Below are 20777 nucleotides of genomic sequence, written 5' to 3' on the forward strand. Positions count from 1 at the left end.
TAGGTCATTCCTTGCAGCCGCATCCCCCAATTTTAGTCCCTACACAACAGGAATGGTTCTTCAACATGGCACAGTAAGAGCTACTAGTGAGAATCCATCACACCAGGAGCCGATACAGCCTTTTATCACAAACCTTTTACTCAAACCCATTCTCAGAGAAATGGGTAGAAACACCAGATATTTTAACCTTCTTTTTTTAAAAAATTCTTGCAGTCAATCTACTACTGATCTGCAGTGGCTATCCCATACCTTGTAGATGTTAACCAACCCTCACAGGAAACTAGCAGAAGAATGCACAACCACTTTTTAAACCAGCTCACATAATCCCCTTTCAAGCACACTCCCATGTATCACAAACTAATAGCTCTTTCCCTCGTCCTGTACTGTTAGCCTATTAACAACAAACCCCCTTTGTACCTCCTATAGCCACATCAAAACCGGGACGAGCTGCCACGCTCAAGAAGATGCACAACATGCTAAACAGTAAAGCAAATTAAAACCCACGGATTAAAATCTGATCCTTACATTGAATTTGCCAGGGTGTAAACTCCATCAGAAGGAAGACCAAAGTGGCAGCATACGGGATTGAACTCTTACTTTTTACCTAAATCTACTTCATGAAGGGTCTTTTATATCCATATTTTAAGCCCTGTTTCACTTTTTCAGTGTCACCTGCACCCACAATGATGCTGCATTTACATTTCCAACTCGCAAGACAGGGCTTGAAAAACACCTTCCCCCGTAGTGAGTAGGAGGTTTTTCCTGCTGAAAACAGAGGAATGTATCAAAATCAAAACATAAGCTAAACTTCCACCAAACACCGCTTTTTTCCCCCCATTTCTCTCCCTCTGTATTTGTCTGGTTTGTTTTGACTTTTTAATTAAAACCTCATCTTGTAAAATGTCATTTTTAAAGCATTATCGGAATTCGAAATGGAACCACCTGCATTGCAATTAATTACTCCTTACTTACACGTGGGGATATCGCTGGGGACAAGACCCCCAGGAAGCACACGCTGGTGCACAATCGTTGTCCTCAGCACAGCTATGTGGTGGCCAATCTGCCTTTCTGTAGGCAAACCTCTCCTTTCGTCGTAGAAGTCAATACTTCAAGGAATGCGACTGGCAGAATTAGCACACTTGCATGATTTTTTTCAGGCAGATTGTGACTGTTTACTCAGCTCCTGCTCATGTTTTGGTTTAACACACAGCTCAGGTCAAGGCCTGGCGCGTGTTGGGAGCGGCGCCATTGGGTCAAAGGGAGAGCAACGCGTCCGCCAGACACAGCAGGCAGAAGGGATAAGGGCCATTCTGCAGCTGTTCTTACCTGCAGCATGCTATCCCCCGCAGCCATCACCTCCTGTATCTCTGCAAAGTACCTGCCTGGCAGTTTCTTCAAAATCCCCTAACTGATTGAAACGGTACGGACCCAGCTTCCCAGCTGGCAGGTATAAATGTGTCAGCTTACACAAAAAGCTTCTGACACAGATCCAACACAGCAGACGGACTGCTGAGGTTTTTTTTTAAAAAAAAAAAAACAAACCACAAACCGAAAAACCCAAAAAACCCCAAAATCAAAAACACCCAACCAAAAAACCCAAAACCCTCCCTGAAAAAAGACAAACAACAAATAGAAACCAAAACAAAACCACCAAAACTGATACTATCTTTGTAAACTATGACCGCAGTTTCTGCCTGTTCTGGCACAACAAGTTAATGAACCTTTTCAGACTTGTGGGTTTTTGATTCTAATACTCAGAATCACAGAATCACTAAGGTTGGAAAAGACCTATAAGATCATCAAGTCCAACCATCAACCCAACACCACCATGCCCACTCAACCATGTCCCGCAGTGCCACAGCCACACGTTCCTTGAACACCTCCAGGGATGGTGACTCCACCACCTCCCTGGGCAGCCTCTTCCAATGCTTCAGCACTCTCTCAGGAAAGACATTTTTCCTAATATCCAGCCTGAACCTCCCCTGGCGCAACTCAAGGCCATTTCCTCTCATTCTATCACTAGTTACAAAGCACTATGTGAAGACTCCAAGAGAGAATATTATATCTCAACACATTATATCTTTCTCAACACTCATCATGTTTTTTTTCCTCAAACTAAATTAGAAACACCTCGAATAGGATCAGCGTTTGAACTGAAACATGCTATGAAACGTAGAAGAAGGTTTTCACAGGGAAAAGAGGAATGCGATCACTTAAAATTCATGACTCTCCACATCTTGTAAGACATTTGTTTCAACATCTAGGTTGCAAGTCCTCCCTGTAGCAAAGTCACCTTTACGGATGCCATTGTTTTATTTTAGGAGACAAAAACAACCTTGCCACACAAAGGCCACTCCTCTGCATCATTCAAATAGGTGTTTCTGAGGCTCCACCGAAGCCTCAAGCCTCAGAGAATCTGGTGTTCATTTTGTTCAAAGTTAATGCCACGTGTCTGACAGTTGGTAAATTGAGTCTCTCTTGTTTCCTGGGCAGGATTTCTCACTTGTTATCTTTCAGTGCCCTGAAAAAGATTGCTTTCAAAATTGAGCTTGTCAAGTCAACCGGTTCGCTTCTGAGCAATCTCTAGAATGTGCGCCTTCTGAGTCGATGCATTGTCATTCATTCATTTAGGGCACCTTGGGAATCAATGCAAGGAAAGAAAACACTGGTAGCCCACTCCTACAGATGATGGTAACTCGTAATGCAACAGAATTGTGTAAGCATTTAGGGTGTATACGTACATGCATTTAAACACACATATATGGCTATGTGCCTATAAACACCTATGGCTGACATTACCACTTGCAGACCAGGTGTTAGCAAATCTGAAATGAAATCAGAAAACGAGATGAAGTGTAATAAAGACCAGTCAGTGAGATAACTGGATGGCGTTTCTGTTGCCAAGCCAAGGATTTACACGGCAGCTTCTGCACCATCCTGAATACCGAGCACAAGGGGACATGAGGCAAATGCAAGAGCTGGGACCTGCCGGTACTTCATTATGCCTGATCAATTCTGTCATTACAGTCTAAAGCCTGCAGCAGAAGACGTTAAATTAAAAAGCAAAACAAAATGCAACCACCCCAAAACTTCCCCCCCTACCCCACCATTATCCTCTCAAAAATGTAAACTCTTAGAAAAGTATGACTTTTCCTTAAGCCTAGTAAGAACTCTTATACTTTCAAGATACTGATTCTTTCGGGGGAAAAAAAGTAAGTAAAAATCTGCCCTTCAATTCTTCCTAAAACTGACACAGCACTCAGTCTGATTTGATCGGCACTCAAGCCTACAAGCAAGTTCATAAAGTGAAGTGCCTGTTTTTGTGCGCTTGTTAGGGAAGTAAAAGTTTAAACAACAGTTCAAGGTTAAGAAATTGCATATACAGCTTCACTGAAACCCAGATCTGACGCCACAGGGATTTCAAAATTGTCGAGAGACTGAGCAACAGTAAGTCAAGTGAGCTGTTAGCTTGCGGAGCGTACATGAGAGGCTGACAAACCTGTAGGAAGCTTTATTTACTCCTTCAGTGAGCCTAACTATGCCCAGATGCCTCATCACACCAATAACTGTAGGTGGTCAGGGATGAACAGGACATGCACCCTGGGAAGGACCTAAACCACACTCCAAGCAAGAACTAATCAGCCAGAATGTGCTATCTGGAACGGTATTTCCCTTCATATTCAGGGCTTTCCCAAGAGGAAGCTAATACTGGACAGGAGACAAGCATTTGCAAGGAAACGTAATGCGACAAGTCATTAACTATCAGCAAACACAGTTTTCTTGTTAGTAAATGAGATGTAACAGCAGATTACTCGCTTTTTGTAGTCTCACTTTGAGAGGCATTTCATAGGGGAAGGGTCTCAACTTGCTCAGCCGTGTTCAAATTCCGGCTTCACCAGGCCTCCTGCGCTCTTCACAGCACTGGGAGATGCTGGAGATCTTCCCACTTGGAAAGCAATTCTTCTAAATCAGAAAGAAGGCACAACACCTTCCCCTCATGCTGTCACATTGGAGTTTGAACTCTTTTTGACACTAGATTGTGTCAAAAAGGGAAAAAAAAAAAGCAAATTGACAGCTTCTGGAAAGCTTGGGAACTTTCTTTGAACTCAATTAATCTGGTTTAGAAACTACCCCATAAACACCATCTGACAGGCAGCAAAGAACAGAGGTTCTCAAAAGGAAAGTGGTTGCTGCCAAAGTTGGCCTTTGCTCCTCTTCCTTACAGGCACAAAAGAGTATGGAAAAAAAAAGAAATAATACACCCAGGAACCGTAAGGGGTATGAGGGACCACGGTACTCAAGGTTTCTAAGAAACGATCATCACGTTTTCAGTCTGCTTTTCTACAGGAATAAAGATATGTATATACACACATGCATAAATACAAATACATTATGAAAAGAGTATGCCATCTTATAGAAATTTTTGCACAATGCTTGCTTGACTACAAATAAGGCTGTAAAGTGTCTTGACTTTTTTCCAGATGTGATATCAAACTGGTTAAAAGCTTGGGTTTGTCACAATTAGCTCAGCCACAGACTTCCCATAGAACAAGGAGACAAAATACTTGGAATTCTCCCTGTTGAGAATGACTGATCTTGACGAGTACATTCAAAGGTTTTTCTGTGTCCCTATACCAATAAATGTATTTCTGCTAACGTACATCTAACAACGTTCCCCAAAAAGACTTTAAAGGAGGTAGTTCAGCTGGCAGCAGCAGCTCCATGGGCTGCTCTCCACGGATTATGCATTACCTTTGCTGACTTCATTGTCCACGTGCACCAGGTGAAATGAGACAATCCACACCCGCCTATGTGTGCTGTATCCTCTGTAACTCAGACAGCACAAGAGAGCTCTCCCATGGCTGGAAAGTCTTCCCTTCCATGACCTTTTCTGTGTCATGGAAGGAAGGCATGGCATGAAGACAGCCAACATTAAACACTCCCTGCTAAATAATCTGGCCATCCTTTTCTCTCTTTCCAAAAAAAGAGCTATTCTCCTTCAACTTTGCTGGCAGGACACTTCATTTTGACTTGGCAATAAATACTTCTAAAATTATAGAGATTAACCATTGTGGTCAGGAGATAAACATTATTATTTATGTGTTTGGCAAGAGAGGGGGCACAGAATCAGTGACCAACCGATATATTAACGTCTGTGAGGACATTTCAATTTAAGTCATAGAATCACAGAATGGTTTGGGTTGGAAGGGACCTTAAAGATCATCTGGTTCCAAGCCCCCTGCCACGGGCAGGGACATCTTCCACTAGACCAGGATGCTCAAAGCCCCGTTCAACCTGGCCTTGAACACTGCCAGGGTTGGGGCATCCACAGCTTCTCTGGGCAACCTCCTCCACTGCCTCAGCACCCTCATGATGAAGAATGTCCCCCCAATATCTAATCTAAATCTCCCCTCTTTCAGTTTAAAGCCATTACCCCTTGGCCTATCACTACATGCCCTTGTAAGAAGTCCCTCTCCAGCTTTCTTGGAGGCCCCTTCAGGTACCGGCAGGCTGCTAGAAGGTCTCCCGGAGCCTTCTCTTCTCCAGGCTGAACAACCCCAACACTCTCAGCCTGTCCTCATAGGAGAGGTGCTCCAGCCCCCTGATCATCTTTGTGGCCTCCTCTGGACCCGCTCCAACAGGTCCGTGTCTTTCCTGTGCTGAGGACCCCAGAGCTGGACGCAGTACTGCAGCTGGGGTCTCATGAGAGCAGAACAGAGGGGCAGAATCCCCTCCCTCGACCTGCTGGTCACACTGCTTTTGACACAGCCCAGGATGCAGTTGGCTTTCTGGGCTGCAAAGCACACGCTGCCGGCTCATTTCGAGCTTCTCATCAACCAACACCCCCAAGTCCTTCTCCTCGCGGCTGCTCTCAATCCATTCTCTGCCCAACCTGTATTTGTGCTTGGGGTTGCCCCGACTCAAGTGCAGGACCTTGCACTTGGCCTTGTTGAACTTGGAAGTCTAAGGACTTTCCAGATGTACATCAAGGGACATGGCTAACATCTCTCATGGGAGTCTCCATTTTTCTAGCCCTCCACATTTGTAACAGAACTATACAATGGCAAAATTGCTCGTACTTAGCAAGACCTTGTTCCTCAAAGTGCTTTGGAGAACACTCTTTATAGACATGGAAAGCTTCATTACATGCTTGCAGTCTATTTTCTGTATTTAGGTTTGAATATTGCATCTTCTGCAGGAATACTACAAAAAAAAAAAAAGAGGTCAGCAACTGTTAAGCAGAATTTCATTTGCTGTCATTTATCATACCAGGCTGCTTTTCAAAAAGCAATATGAAATCAAGCTTGTTGAAATTCATCCATATGACAAATGCCTATTTCCTTCCTCTGCTTCAATTTTATAGTGACATGCCTGCCCTTATTAGATTTAGTACCTGCTGAAGTCAAAAGAAACTTAAAGACATTCAAAATGGCAAAGAAGATCTAAATCATTGCCAGATACATGTCTAGAAATCCTAACTAAGGGCTGACTAAACACCAAAAACCAGGACAACCCTTCATCTCAGACAAAGTATCTTTCACTTGCATGCTATCAAAATTTAAAAAATACTGTTACCTGAAGCTGCCTTCAGGAAGTTTCTATTAAACTATAAAGCAATAGATAAAAATTGGCAAAATTAACAAAAAAAAACCAACTATAGCTCAGAGACACTAGAAGCATTATTCAGTTGATATGAAGGAATTGCATAGATTTAACCTCTAAATTTGAACAACTAAATTTGAAACAGCTCTATAACAACAGAAAGACACGTTGAGACTGAGTAAACAGACCTTGCATCTTCCAAAACCATGACAAACAGCATCGCCGCACTTTCAGAAAAGTGTAAATTATTAAAGATTAGGCTTAAAAGTTAGGCTTAAACTATTAAATTAACAGAAATGCAATCTGCACTTGCACTATGGAAAGGACTTCCCAAATGCTAACTTCCTTTTATAATTCCACTGCAGGAGACCACTAGCTTGTGAATTCACGATACGGAGTACATGATTTGCTCTTGGGCTACCTTAGTGCCCTCATACTGATAACTCTTAAGACCCTTTTCAGATGAAAGGAGCTTTCGTGATTATGATACTCAGCATGAAGAGCAGGGGGTGGTGGGTAAATTAAAGTTTAGCTACAATTTACCAATCACAACAGAAGCTGGTATAAAATTGTATCACTCTATTAAGGCTGTAGTTCCATGTAATTATTTTAACTGACAGCACATCTGATTTAAGAGGGCTAACTCTCCCCCCGCCAGTGCAACTCTGCTCTCCTCACAGCGGAGTCCACTGCCACCTTACTTCAGCTGATTCAGCGACTTGCATTGCCACGCTCTAAATTAGACCTGTGAAATCCGGCAGCTAAAATAACGCAAACTTGAATAAATGAAACTTTAATGAAGCTATGGTAACTTCCACCAGTTTCGAATCTAACCCTGTGTTGTTCATAAACTGTAACTACTTCTTGACTTCAGGAATTTATTTGTGTTTCTGTCATTTGGGTCTAAACAGTGACGGCACGGAGACAGTGCCATCCGAACAGACCACCACGTTCATCAGCTGCTCACAGGGTGCAAAGCGTTGGAGTTACTTTGGTCAGTGCTACAGTCTAATGTACGTATCATATTTTCCCCTTAGCATAAATGAAAGGTGAGGGTGAACTCACATCTGTTTGCAGGCAGTTAGTTTTGACCGTCTCCTATCCAGCCAAACAGTCCTGGACTAGGGAGACCTTTTGAAGCAATCAGGACCAAATAAGGATTACCTAATTTCTGTTGACCCCAGGAAAGGGAGCAGTATCAAGCTCTCAGGGCTGACCTGAAGCCAAGACCTTCAGTGAAAGACCAAGTGCTCCATTTCCCATCTGGAGTCAAAGTGGATCCTCTGAGAACTGACCACAGGCACTTGCACGCAGCCAAGCCAGGTCAGCTCTTGGCCAAGTAAAAGATGCTGGTTCACCAGAACTGCAGGCGGCGAACCGAAAGCAAGCAGAACGTCAGGAACGTAAGGGAACGGTGGTCCAACACACGGAAGAACACAAGGCTGTTTATGAGCTCCATGCAGAGGAAAGACTTTTTTTTTTGATGGAGAAGCAACTGTGCACGCTGCCCAGGGGAAGGGGCAGGGGCGACGCGCTCAGGCAAGCTGAAGGTTATCCTTAGCTCTTGTTTGTTCAGTAGATATTTGCCTTTGGTATCTTCTCCCATTCCTATTGGAAATGGCTGAGCTATCTCACCAGATTTCTGTGAAGCTTCATCCAGACAACGATAAAACTGTAAGGTCCTTAGATGAATGATACCACAGAGGTGAACAGCATTTATTTTTTTCAGTTTTAAATACTGCTCCTCTGCCCACCGCCTTGGCGACAGCGCAGCTGAGGGCTGCCCCCTTCCTTTGGGGACCTTGGAGAGAGCTGTGGGAGCTGCTTTGGGACTTTTTTTGGCCTGAGACTCTACAATTTGGCTCCCAGCTGAGCTACAGCATCAATCCTGGAGCGACAGCAGAGCTCACGCATTCGGCAGTTAGTGTTTCTAGGCAGGCACAAACGATTCACAGGCCAGTGGGTGGCTGCGACGGACGGCTGCGATGGACAGCAACCTCTGAGCGATGAAGGCCAAGTTCTCCGCTGAAGCGAACGGGGCCAGCGTGGCAGGGAGGCCAGCAGAGCTCCAGCTCTGCAGCGCGGGGAGCCCGGCCTGTCCAAAGTCACCGAGCAATTCCTGTTAATTATTAACAGCTACTCATTTCAATTTCATCAGGATCTTGCAGCCTCTCTCTGCATTTTTTCCTCTGTTTCCACTCCCTTTAATTCCGTTTTTCTCTCCCTCAGCACTCTTCCCTTGCCTTTTTCCAGTCTTTTCCATTAGACACGTCTCATCCCCTCACGTCTGGCTTCGTATGACGCACTGACCTCCTCCTCTCATTTTCCGAGGCAAATATCCTTGTCTGACTTAAGAGATGTTTCCACATTTAAACTCTACTGTTACAAAAGAGATGGAGGCAACGGGTGGGAGTTCTGTGGAGTCAGCACACAGATACGCAGTGCAGTGTTTCAAGCCGTGGTACGCCTTTTTAGATGAAGAGTCGAGAAGATCGTTTGCTTCTGCTAGTTTAAACAAAATGAAAGGGCATAGTTCTGAACCTGACTCATTACTGGGGACACTCTCCGAGCTCCTTTAAGCAAGCGGTGATGTACAGAAGCAACGCCAACTGTAATCACCGTAGGTCCTGGTATGCTTAGGAATTAATCAGAGTAGCTACTGCAGAATAAATACTTTCAAGTGGTTTCAAGAGCTCAATTTCTACGTAAACACTCTTACTCCAGAACAAATGTCCTCATAGGGGATTATATCTCTATAATTAACCTAAAAGAGTTTATCCTAGGAAAATTCCAGGAGTAGACAGGTCTTAAGATTTGGCTGATCACGCAGAGAAAACTTTCCAATCCAATCCACTCCCCCTACAGCTTCGCTCATGTTGTTTCAACTTCATTTCAAGTCTTTACTGCCTACTTAGGTCACTTCCACTACAACCTGTGATCTTACAGAAGAAACCGGAGAAGGAAAAGTAGCCAGTGCATTCAGGAGAAATAGGGATAGGAATAGGAATAGGCAGGGCTATAAAAATACGACAACATTTCCCTCTCCAGTAACCAGCCATAATAGTTTGTGGGTTGAAACCAGAGGAAGATCTCTCATTACACCAGGCAAGGAGCTCATAAACATAGCTGTGACTCCGTGCTGCTAAACACCAGGCGAGCAGAAGACAGGGGCATGCTCCAAGATAATATTATTTTAATATCTTTTTTTTTCCCCAAGTTGGCCAGCCAACAATACTACAAGCTAGATTGAAGGAGACAGGCTTGGAGCTTGTTTCGAATCTCTTGGAATAGGTGAGGGTCTTTGAATTGAAGGAACTGTGGATCAGGACATTAGTCTGGCTCCTATCCCTCACTGTGAGTCTACACCCAGCGGTCAAGAAGAAAAAAATAGAGGTTCTGCCTCTTTACTACCTTGCTCCCTCCTCTCTGCGCCTGGTGAAGTCCTGGCCAAACTGAGGGGGGAAAAGCTTCCCTGCTAGTCTAACAGAAGGAAAACATCGTCTCTCGTGCTTATAAAACCCTATTACTTCGAACACCATTGAGAAGTTGAAGCTGGCAATAACTGCCATTTGCTTTTAAAGAGAGGTGCAGGCTGGGCTTCATAGTGAGGAGAGGAGGAATTAGTTACACTGCCAACCACCTTGCACGACTTGTTTCCACCAGTGTGCGGTTTATGCAAACTTCTCTGCTCGCAGCACAGAGCTCTCTTCCTTCCCTTACCTTTTCCCGAACTCCAGCAAAGACTCCCCACCATCGCAACCTCCTCAAGTTACGCTGGCAGAGTTCCAGCTAGCAAACGCATGACGGTCCAAAGTAACCTTTCTCGGCCCCTTTGCTTAAAGGAAAAGTTTTTCATGACCTGTCCATTAACTGTAGAGTTAAGCAGAAAAAAATATAACAGTGATAACACTGATCCGGTTGTGCAATTCGCCCAGCTTCCCGAAAGCTCACCGAGTATGGAAGCAGCAGAAGATGGGTAAAAAGCAGAGGCTAGAGATTTTTTTTTCTGCAACAGATGTTCTGTGTACTGCAGTCCCACTTAACTGCCTTTGGTAACACAGGCCATGCCTGAAACCCCATCACGGCAGAAATGCTGGTATTTTCCAGATGTATTATACCCATTAGCATCACCTTCATAACCATGTTTCTTGGGGGTCTCTCCAAGGAGTTTAAAGACCAGATTGTATCTACACTAGTGAAGTAGGGCAAAGCCAGCTCAGAGAGAAGTCCTCCTTCTAGTACTTTCCACATTGTATCTTAGCAGCCAAATATTTTCGAGAGAGCCCTTTACTCAGGTTTCCAGAGGAGCTCTGCTCTACCCCTTAGGCAACTGAAGAGGGGAAGAGCAGTCTATAACTGTGCTCGGAGCTCTGCTGCTCTGGAGATGACTCCAAAGGCCAGGCTTTTCCAGGACCCAAGGGACACGCAGCATCCTAAGCACCTCTAAGACAGGGCCACCCGTTTAAGGAATTAGGAACTAACCAAGCTGGTAATAGTTGCCTTATTCTTCTAGAGCCATAAAACACACCCTAAGTCAGAAAGCAAATGTTCAGTACCATTTCTGACCACATGAAGTTGTTCCTGGTTTCAGGCTCTTTATCCACTCGGAGCCAATGTTGTCGCCATTGCTTTCAGAAGCCTGATTTTATCTTTTTATCACTGCTGCTACAAGACAGCTTGACTAACGAACGTGTTTGTGATGAAATCAGTTGACCCAGAAAAGAAATGCTGGACTAAAAAACAAATAGAAGTAAACGCTCTCTCTGACATGTCCATGCTAAAATGCTGGAGCAACACAGGGACTGATGTGCCAAAGGAGACTGGAACCAAGGTCCCCTGGTTCTGCGCTTATACCAGGTTCCTATGCTTTCCTAAATTTTCCACAGTTTTAAGCATGCGGAGTGACCTACTTAAGACAAAGTAATGAAAATAAGCAAGAGCACAATTATCTTTGCTTCAAGAAAGTCTAAAGCTTCCTGTATTTTTTTCCTCAAAAAGCAAAGGCTTTTTTGGATGCTGTATATTATTAAGATAAAGCAATTTACTTTGCAGAGCTCAGTTTTAGACTCCTTTTAGAACTGTGGATATTCATTTACTCACACAAAACATGCTTAATAATATATGCTTGCTCTACTTGCTTGTTTCATTCACCTTACAGCTTTCTCTAAATATGAAGAAAGCTCCTTCATAAAGAGAAGGGGTTTTTGGATGCCAAACCCAAGATGTACAGGACTCCAAAAACGCTATAACAGCAGATCACAGCAATCTAGTCTATTAACCAGATGCTTTTCATCTTCTTTGACTCAAAATGGCAATGCAAAGTAAAATAGTGCACTCACACACAGAAAACTGCAAATCCGCTCTCAGCTGACTGAAGAAACAAGTTCAGTTTAAAAGACGACCTTATAAAAATGGCTCTTAGTCCTCCAGGTAAATGGACTCCTTGTTAACGTATTATAGTTAGCGTTATAGTTCACGTTACTGACAGCACACATCCAGCAGCAACCCCACTGGGTATTATTCTAAATTCCACCTGTCCTACTCTTTACAGCTAAGTTTGCTCCGGGAGCAGGACCCCGACTTCACTCCAGCACTCTCCTTCCCCGCAGTGCCCGTTCACGCTGACTGCAGATGCTGGGATGTTGGCAGTGCCGGAAGAAGACAAAGCTCAACCTGAATTTCACGTTTAAGAGGTGTGCAGGGCTTAAAAACTGCTCTGTAGGATTGAGGTATAAGCAGCTTACCGCAGAGGGTCTGGGATACTCTTTGTAATCAAATCTATATCTCCTGAGCACCATTTTGTCCCAACCACGAGCCCAGATTTCTCCTTTATGGCACAGCTGACACTCCAATCTGCGAGTTCACATTTCATAGCAAACAAGTAATGACAGGAGCTCCCGTATTTCCCGTTTAACATTTCAGCCTTCTCAAGGGTAATAAAACAAAATCTCCCTACAACAAGATAAGTCAGACAAATAAAATGTCAAACTACTTTAGAAATAAGCTAGCCAAGATAATAGAATAAATCTCTCGGGTAGCCATTAATTGCGTTCTTTTATGCATTTGGCAAAGATGCTTCCAGAGGACGTATGATAGCTAATACAAAAGGATGTGCTATTTTTGTATCTCTTCTTTAAAATGAATTTAGTGCTGATGAAAAGATACCTGATTAATATCTGGGGAACATAAAACCTTCCCCACATCCTCAGGAGGAATGATACCACTGACAGTTCTATTAACAAACCAAAGCAGAGGCTGCACGGTCGGATGGAGGGAGCTCCGTGCTGAGACTCCAGGGCAGGGATCCTCATCCCAGTTCTCCTGCCAGCCGGGTGACCACGGGGGCAAACGTGTTTCTCTGTTATGTATCTGCAATGTGACATTGATCATACTTCACAAAACGTTGAGATATCCCCGTGCAAAGCTCGTTGCAAGAGCTCTGTATTTTTATTACCAACCAATTCCCTAGCTGCACCCGTAACATAAAGGGAATAAAAACTCCGTACCAACCAAATAAGCAGCTAAGTTGTGAGTAAAACAGCAATACGGGATACAGCTGTATTTATTTGCTTGCATTGCTTCCTGCAAAACAAAGATGACAGTAAGAGCCCAAATTAATAGTTACTCAACATCACAAAACAAGAACATATCAGTTAGACTTAACTTTTCCTATTATGCTTTCCAAATGACTTGCCATTGTCACCATAACACAGCATGAAAAATACTGCATTCCTCAGCCTCTAGTTTTGATTAACCAGGTGCTCTGGGAATTTCTGTCTACCCTAATCATAATTAAAGGCTGTTATTCCCATTTTCAATGTGGCTTGCTGGCAATTAAATCTATTTGGAAAGAAACAACTTTTTTTCTTCCATAGAAATGATTTCCTTCTTTCTAAAAATAAAGTAGACCTGTTAGGTTAAAAAGCTAATTCTGATCCCTCCTTCTGCCTAGATGTTATTAATGAAGTTTCCTTATCTCCCAGTGACTCTCACAAGGGTTGGAGAAACTCAGCATCTCTCAGACGGTGAGCGGGACCCTTGGAGAAGATTGCAGTATGATCATGAAAGCTCTTGCAGTAAGCCCTGTTTCTGTCCTGAGAGCACAGGGATGTGCTAAGCAAAGTGCCAGCTTATGACCTGTCTGAGCAGGGAATTTTTGAGGACTGTCTGGCACAGGGTGGTTCTTTCCTCTACTGAGATGAGCAGAGAGAAACTCTGCCCAGAAGAAAAGGACCTGGGGGTGTTGGTTGACAGCCGGCTGAAGATGAGCCAGCAGTGTGCCCAGGTGGCCAAGAAGGCCAACGGCATCCTGGCCTGTATCAGAAACAGTGTGGGCAGCAGGAGTAGGGAGGTGATCGTGCCCCTGTACTCGGCGCTGGTGAGGCCACACCTCGAATGCTGTGTTCAGTTTTGGGCCCCTCACTCCAAGAAGGACATTGAGGTGCTGGAGCGTGTCCAGAGAAGGGCGACGAAGCTGGTGAGGGGTCTGGAGCACAAGTCTGATGAGGAGCGGCTGAGGGAGCTGGGGTTGTTCAGTCTGGAGAAGAGGAGGCTGAGGGGAGACCTCATCGCTCTCTACAACTACCTGAAAGGGGGTTGTGGGGAGGTGGGTGTTGGTCTCTTCTCCCATGTGACGAGTGATAGGACAAGAAGAAATGGCCTCAAGTTGCACCAGCGGAGGTTTAGACTGGATATTTGGAAAAACTTCTTCACTGAAAGGGTTGTCAGACACTGGAAGAGGCTGCCCAGGGAGGTGGTGGAGTCACCATCCCATTAAAAGACGGGTGGATGAGGTGCTTAGGGTTTAGTGGTGGACTTAGCAGGGTTAGGTTTACAGTTGGACTTGATGCTCTTAGAGGTCATCTCCAACCTAAATGATTCTATGATTCTTGGTTTGCAAATCTTTTCCCTGGGTTCAGATTCCTGGTCCTCTGCTTTCACAGTTTGGTCTAAAAACAGGGTTTCACCTTCATGGCTTTTGTTGCCATTTATAGTTGGAAAAGGGCTTCTCAAAGTGAGATTTTTCACTTCGTATGGATTACAGCTGTCAAAGGAGCCTGTAGGTTTTCTCCATCCTGCCAGCCCCAAGGTGTTTAGCATGGCAAACCAGTCTCCCTGTCAGTAGAGAGGCAAGAAGCAGCAAGAGCTAAAGAAAAACAGAAACCGGTGGGGAAAGCAAAGCTTTACTCCCCTCCACAATGACTCCACTCCTACCTTCAGGCACGTGAGCAAAAAGTCTTTTCATGGTACAAAGGTTGTTTGAAATCCCTCAGAGTCTACAACCTGACAGCTTCTGGTCTAGACTCCTTGTCTGTGTGTAAGGGCTGCCCAGACGCAGGCAGGCATTTCCCTCCCTCTCTGCCAGTGAAAGGAAGACGACGGTGGGCCATTTTTCCACCGCTCCATCTCCTCACCTGTACAGCAGAAGTGACCCCTTGGGCTAAATCTCACCTCCCAGTGACAGAATCACAGAATCACTAACGTTGGAAAAGACCTGTAAGACCGTCAAGTCCAACCATCAACCCAACCCCACCATGCCCACTAAACCATGTCCCACAGTGCCACGTCCACACGTTCCTTGAACACCTCCAGGGATGGTGACTCCACCACCTCCCTGGGCAGCCTCTTCCAATGCTTCACCACTCTCTCAGGAAAGAAATTTTTCCTAATATCCAGCCTGAACCTCCCCTGGTGCAACTTGAGGCCATTTCCTCTTGTCCTATCCCTTGTCACTTGGGAGAAGAGACCAACACCCACCTCTTTGAGATGACAATTCATACTGTCTGATTTCAGTGGTGAAATACTACTTGGGAAACTCACGCTTCTTTCATCTAATTTAAAGTCCACTTACTTTATCCATAATCAAATACGTTCACTATCAGCCCAAAGAGATGCCCCCAGCACTCAATCGCCGTGTTTCACTAGAAGCCCTTACACCACAGAAAAAAAAGGGTTTATCCTTAGTCTGCAAAGACAATCTTAAAGATACAATATAAAAATTTTCTGCAGAGAAACAGATTTTGTTTGTGTTTTTTTCCTGCACACTTTATACGGCAATGCTGTGCACAATGCTGTAAGGATGAAGGAGTAGACGTGGCCCTAAGAGCTGTATCCTCTAAATTATACAGTGATGCTGTGTGAATATTTACAGCAACAAAGCAAACAAAGAAGCCTCCTACTCTTCTCCGACCCTCATCTATTAGAATCTCTGCTTGAGTTAAATATATAATCACACAAAACCAACAAAATCGTCACTGGCCATACAGAAAATGGGGTCAGTCCAGCTGCTGAAAGCCTGTGTCTGCTGCCTCTCCTTGGCCTAAACCTGTAATTCAGTTTGAGAATTGAAAGCAAAGTTGCTCAAGTTTTGACAGAGTAATTCCGAAAACAAAACAAATCCCTAACCCGATTACAGATTCTATTAGGTGATAAATTATGGCCGCTTTACCAAATAAACCTACTCCGTTTAACTGTACAGCCTACATGGACAGAATAGCCCTTCCAAGGAGCCTGGAGTAACAACAGCTATTTCCGTCTTCACAGACAACACAGAGGGTGAAAAAGTGGCAAAGAGAGTTATTTTCTAGCGTAAATTGCTGAGCTTTGATTGATTCAATTCAATTGACTCAGGGTAATGTTAACTATATAGCACAGATCTTAATTCCACTTGGAACTATCATGGAAGCCATAGATACGTATAAAAGCAAAGAAAATACGTTTTCCCGCAAAGAACCAGAAAGCCAGGAGCTGGTGGAGAAGGGCCACTGAAAATCAAGCAACATAAAAATTCCTGATAGACACCAGCTTTTGAGAGTATGAGAATACCCCAGTCAAAAGTTAATACCAATTAACATCAGATGCCCGACTTCAATTCTGCTTCACACCGCAGACCTTGGGCAAATCCTCAGTTTGCAGGCGCTGCAGAAGTCCGCAGACCTACATGGATTTAAATATACACCCGCAACTCCGAAATAAAAGGCACCCCACGCAGCGGCGATTGCTTTTCTGAGTGTCTCCAGTAGCTGGTCAAGAGCGAGTGCTTGCCATTTGCTATCGCACGGATTTTTGTTTCAACTGCAAACCAGAAATTAGTTTTCTTTCCAGATTTCTGACAAAATCTGACTTTCAGCTGGAGGTTGGGGCTGGTCGCTATGTCCACTGTAACTGTTTAAAGGAGACCAAAATAGGAAGTATTTAAGATAATTAAAAGAATGGGGGAAGACTAATGCTCCGTTTAAACGCTTCACCACTTCAGATCCACCCGCTCGGAATTTACTGCTGTGTTTTACTTGTAGCTTTGTTCTTCCAGAAGATTCAGAAATATTTTTCTCTACAGGGCTTCGGAGGGGACTGAACATAAACTCCAACGTATCATCTTCTTCCTTTCTCCCCACTTCAGGGGCTGCGCTCTGTGAGATTATCCTAAATACATCTCAGGTTCTTAGTCATTTGTTGCTGGGTGATCAGCTATATCCTTACAGCAACTGTGCCAGATGCTGCAGCACCTCTTTTTTAATCTGCTTATCTGTCCTTCCCTTACCACAGCGTGTTCTTCGACACCTCCACCGCTTTTATAACACGACTGGAAAGACGGGGCTGGTTTTTTTCCCTATTCAAAATACGTAGACTGTGCACAAAAGACGCAGGTTCAAGGGGGAAAGAATGAAGATGGAGAGATTTCACGCATGACTTCAGTAGACAGGGTTTTATTTTTTTATCGTTATTTTTTCTTAAACAGTGAAGTCTCATAATATATCAGCCTTCATCTTAAATGGAAAAAAATGATCTGGCTTGGAAAGAACAGAGGTGCTCTCTGTATTCGGGTGAACAGTACCCACGCCACTTGAAGTTAGAGAAGTTTGCCAGTAATACTAAGAAAAAAGAAGAGGATCCTGGGATAAAAATTCAATGCCCACTTCAGTCCCCTCACCCAAAGGGCTCAGCACAATGTCTTTCCAGGCCATCCCACTCCGAGGGAAACAAGGAAACACAATCCATATCGGCAGTAAGCACCATCAGTTACCAGCCTGATCCATTATATTAATTATAATAGCTTCTGCAGATTGTCTTTCCTACTCTTTAAAATGCCATTCACAGAGGCCTTAAGTCCAAATGCAATTATCCGCTCAGAACTTTATTTTCGATCAAGAAATCAATCACAGCCAATCACGTACCTGACGCAGGAACGGGAGCTCAGAGCACCTGACGCGATCCCCGTTGACAAGGCGGCCTCTCGGCAACCGGGGGACCTGCAAAACAGGAGCCTGTGTGTCAGAAGCCACGTGCCTTTTGCAAAACACAAGGAAAACAACTCTCTTTAACCATGTCTTTTGGGCAGGATGAAAGAGACCGCCTCATTAACTGGACTAAAATCACTGGATTGAAACCTAATAGAGAAAAACCTGGCAAGGTATCCGAGTTTTCATCAGGGTGGCGGCAAAGGGATGGTGCGTGAAACCCGTAGCTTGGCTCATGAAGTCATCAGAATGACGACACGGGCCGACAGCAGCGGGAGCAGAGCATGGGGGAGACATCACGTTCTCAAGCCAGAGGGATCAAGCTCTTTGCTCTCGATGGGACTTCAGCTCCTTTCTCCTATGGGCACTTCTGAACGTCCCACACAGCATGCTTCCACTTAGACCCGTGTTCAAGCGCTTAATTAGAACAGGGAAGCATTATCTGCTCCTTTGCATAATCTGAATCCCATTAAACACTGGATCAGATAGCAGCACTTCACGGACTTGAGACTCAAAAAAGATGCATACGTAAATTCTACACATCCAGAATATGTATTGTATAAATCCATTATATTGGGGGGAAAAAGGTTTGTTGAAGAACGGAAGATACAAGAAACTAATACTGCCACGTTAATCTAAAGAAAAATCAAAAATCAGCTTCCTAAAATCAAAATGTTTTTTCATCAAACACTGAGCATTAGAATCTCTTTATTAACTAATATTTTGGCTTTTTAGAAAGTTACGCTTTTGATCTTTTTCTCTATAACCACAAAGACTGATTTTTTATTTATATTTTTAAATGAAAGCTGAGATCTCCCCAAAATCTCATGCATACAGAAATTGGAGGGTTTTAAATAAACTAGAAATATAAAAATATTTAAAAAAAAAAAATCAATAGAACAGCAAAAGGTGTCATTAGTGGGACCAGACTGTACAAAAGAATGAGATGACTGCACATAGCACTGGAGGAGGCAAGACAGCAGGAAAATTAAACCTCCATCCCAGGTCAGGGCATCTCCCACGTGATGCTCTGTATTAAAATTTAGCTTCACAGAATCACAGACTGCTGGAGGCTGGCATGGACCTCTGGAGGTCATCTGGGCCAACCACCCTCTTCAAGCAGGGCCACCTCGAGCCAGCTGCCCAGGATCGGGTCCAGACAGCTTTTAAAGATCTCCAAGGATGGAGACTCCACCACCTCTCTGGGCAACCTGTGCCAGCGCTCAGTCACCCTCACAGCAAAAAAGTCTTTCCTGACGTTCAGCCGGAACCTCCTGCGTTTCAGTTAGTGCCCATTGCTCTTGTCCTGTCACTGGGCACCACTGCAAAGAGCCTGGCTCCAATCTTCTTAACGCCCTCCCTTCAGCTATTTAGATACATGGATAAGATCCTCCCCTGAGCCTTCTCTTCTCAAAGCTGACTAGTCCCAGCTCTCTCAGCCCTTCCTCACATGAGAGATGCTCCAGTCCCTTAATCATCCTCGTGTCCCTTCACTTCTGTCATGGTAAGACTCACGTACAAATGCACACCGCTTCTAAACTACACAAGAAGTCTTCTCAAAGCCACACGGCGCTCGGCAGGTGCAGATGTTAGATCCCGTTCTAACGCAAGCCGCTTGGGAATCACCGCTCTGCCAGCCTGCTACCAAGCAGGTTTTAGTAAAAAAAGTGGCCCGGTGACACGTCCCTTCCTCCAGGAACCCAGAGAAATTGAGAACAAGCGATTTATTGACCGCTATGGCTCTGCTCCGCTTTGCCCACGCTCCTCACCCCCCCATCACCCCAATTATGGACTGGTTGAAAGGCTTTGAAGGGAAAGCTTTGAAGTGGAGAATGTTATAAGCAGAATAACAAGAGTTTTTATGCCAAAGCAATGACTGCCGTAGTTATTGTTTAAGGCAGGGTTAGTGCACTTGGAGTGATAGAAACCATCAGGAATGGACAATTAAGAGTTCAGACTAATCCTCAAAGACAAGATGCTTAAAGACCTAATAGCCTGACTGAAACGAGTGAGATCAGAGAGTGATTTAACTCTTTCAAAAGGCCTACGAGGCCTTTGACGCTTATTTTCCCAGTAGGCGCTCCTTGCCTTCAGTTCAAAGTCATCCAAAAGGGTGAACTTCAAACACCTGTTACAAGCAAAGAGGACGGCGCTGGAAGACGTGGTTTATTCAACCAGACAGACTCTACAAGAACAAACATGGATGTTCAGCACTCCTGTCTTCTACTTCGTGAGAAAAAAAAAAAATCCCTATGTTCTCACTACTGAATAAATGAGATTAATTGGATTAGACAGACAGAAGAAATAGGGCCATTCCTTCCTTCCTATTTAAGCACACTCTCAGTTCAGAAGTACTGAGAAGGAAAAAAAAATCTATTGCGTAAATTAAACAATTGAAGTACGGCATTAGAAGATCTTTCAAGTAAGAAGTAATCCTGTAAGAGAAAGGAGACGATGAACCACTGATTGCACTGATGTGTCTTTACCCACTTTTGAACACTTCTGCTGCTTAAAACAGTATTACTGCATCAGGCACAGAGCTTAAAGTGCCATGCAAGATACAAAATCTGCTTTCCCCCCTGATGTCTTCAATCCAAAGTGCATCCACAGTACAGGAACAGATTATTCACAACTGGAAAAATGCATCCAAACTCTATTTCCCAGCAACTCTCAAGAGAGGATTTTATAGAAGTGAGGCATAGAATCACAGAATCACTCAGGTTGGAAAAGACCTGTAAGACCGTCAAGTCCAACCACCAACCCAACCCCACCATGCCCACTCAACCATGTCCCATAGTGCCACATCCACACGTTCCTTGAACACCTCCAGGGATGGTGACTCCACCACCTCCCTGGGCAGCCTCTTCCAATGCTTCACCACTCTCTCACGAAAGGCATTTTTCCTAATATCCAGCCTGAACCTCCCCTGGCGCAACT

General features: G+C 44.2%; 1 protein-coding gene across 1 annotated transcript in view; it reads right to left on the reverse strand.

Annotated features, from left to right (window-relative positions):
- Positions 1 to 17816, reverse strand: part of TSPAN4 (tetraspanin 4) — a 294706-nt gene extending 276890 nt beyond the window's left edge. The window contains exon 1 of the mRNA XM_059825810.1: positions 17778 to 17816. The gene's annotated coding sequence lies outside the window, so the exon portion shown is untranslated. The remainder of the gene's footprint in view (positions 1 to 17777) is intronic.
- Positions 17817 to 20777: the final 2961 nt, after the last annotated feature.

This window comes from Gavia stellata, chromosome 17, assembly GCF_030936135.1.
Source record: "Gavia stellata isolate bGavSte3 chromosome 17, bGavSte3.hap2, whole genome shotgun sequence".
Lineage (NCBI taxonomy): Eukaryota > Metazoa > Chordata > Aves > Gaviiformes > Gaviidae > Gavia > Gavia stellata.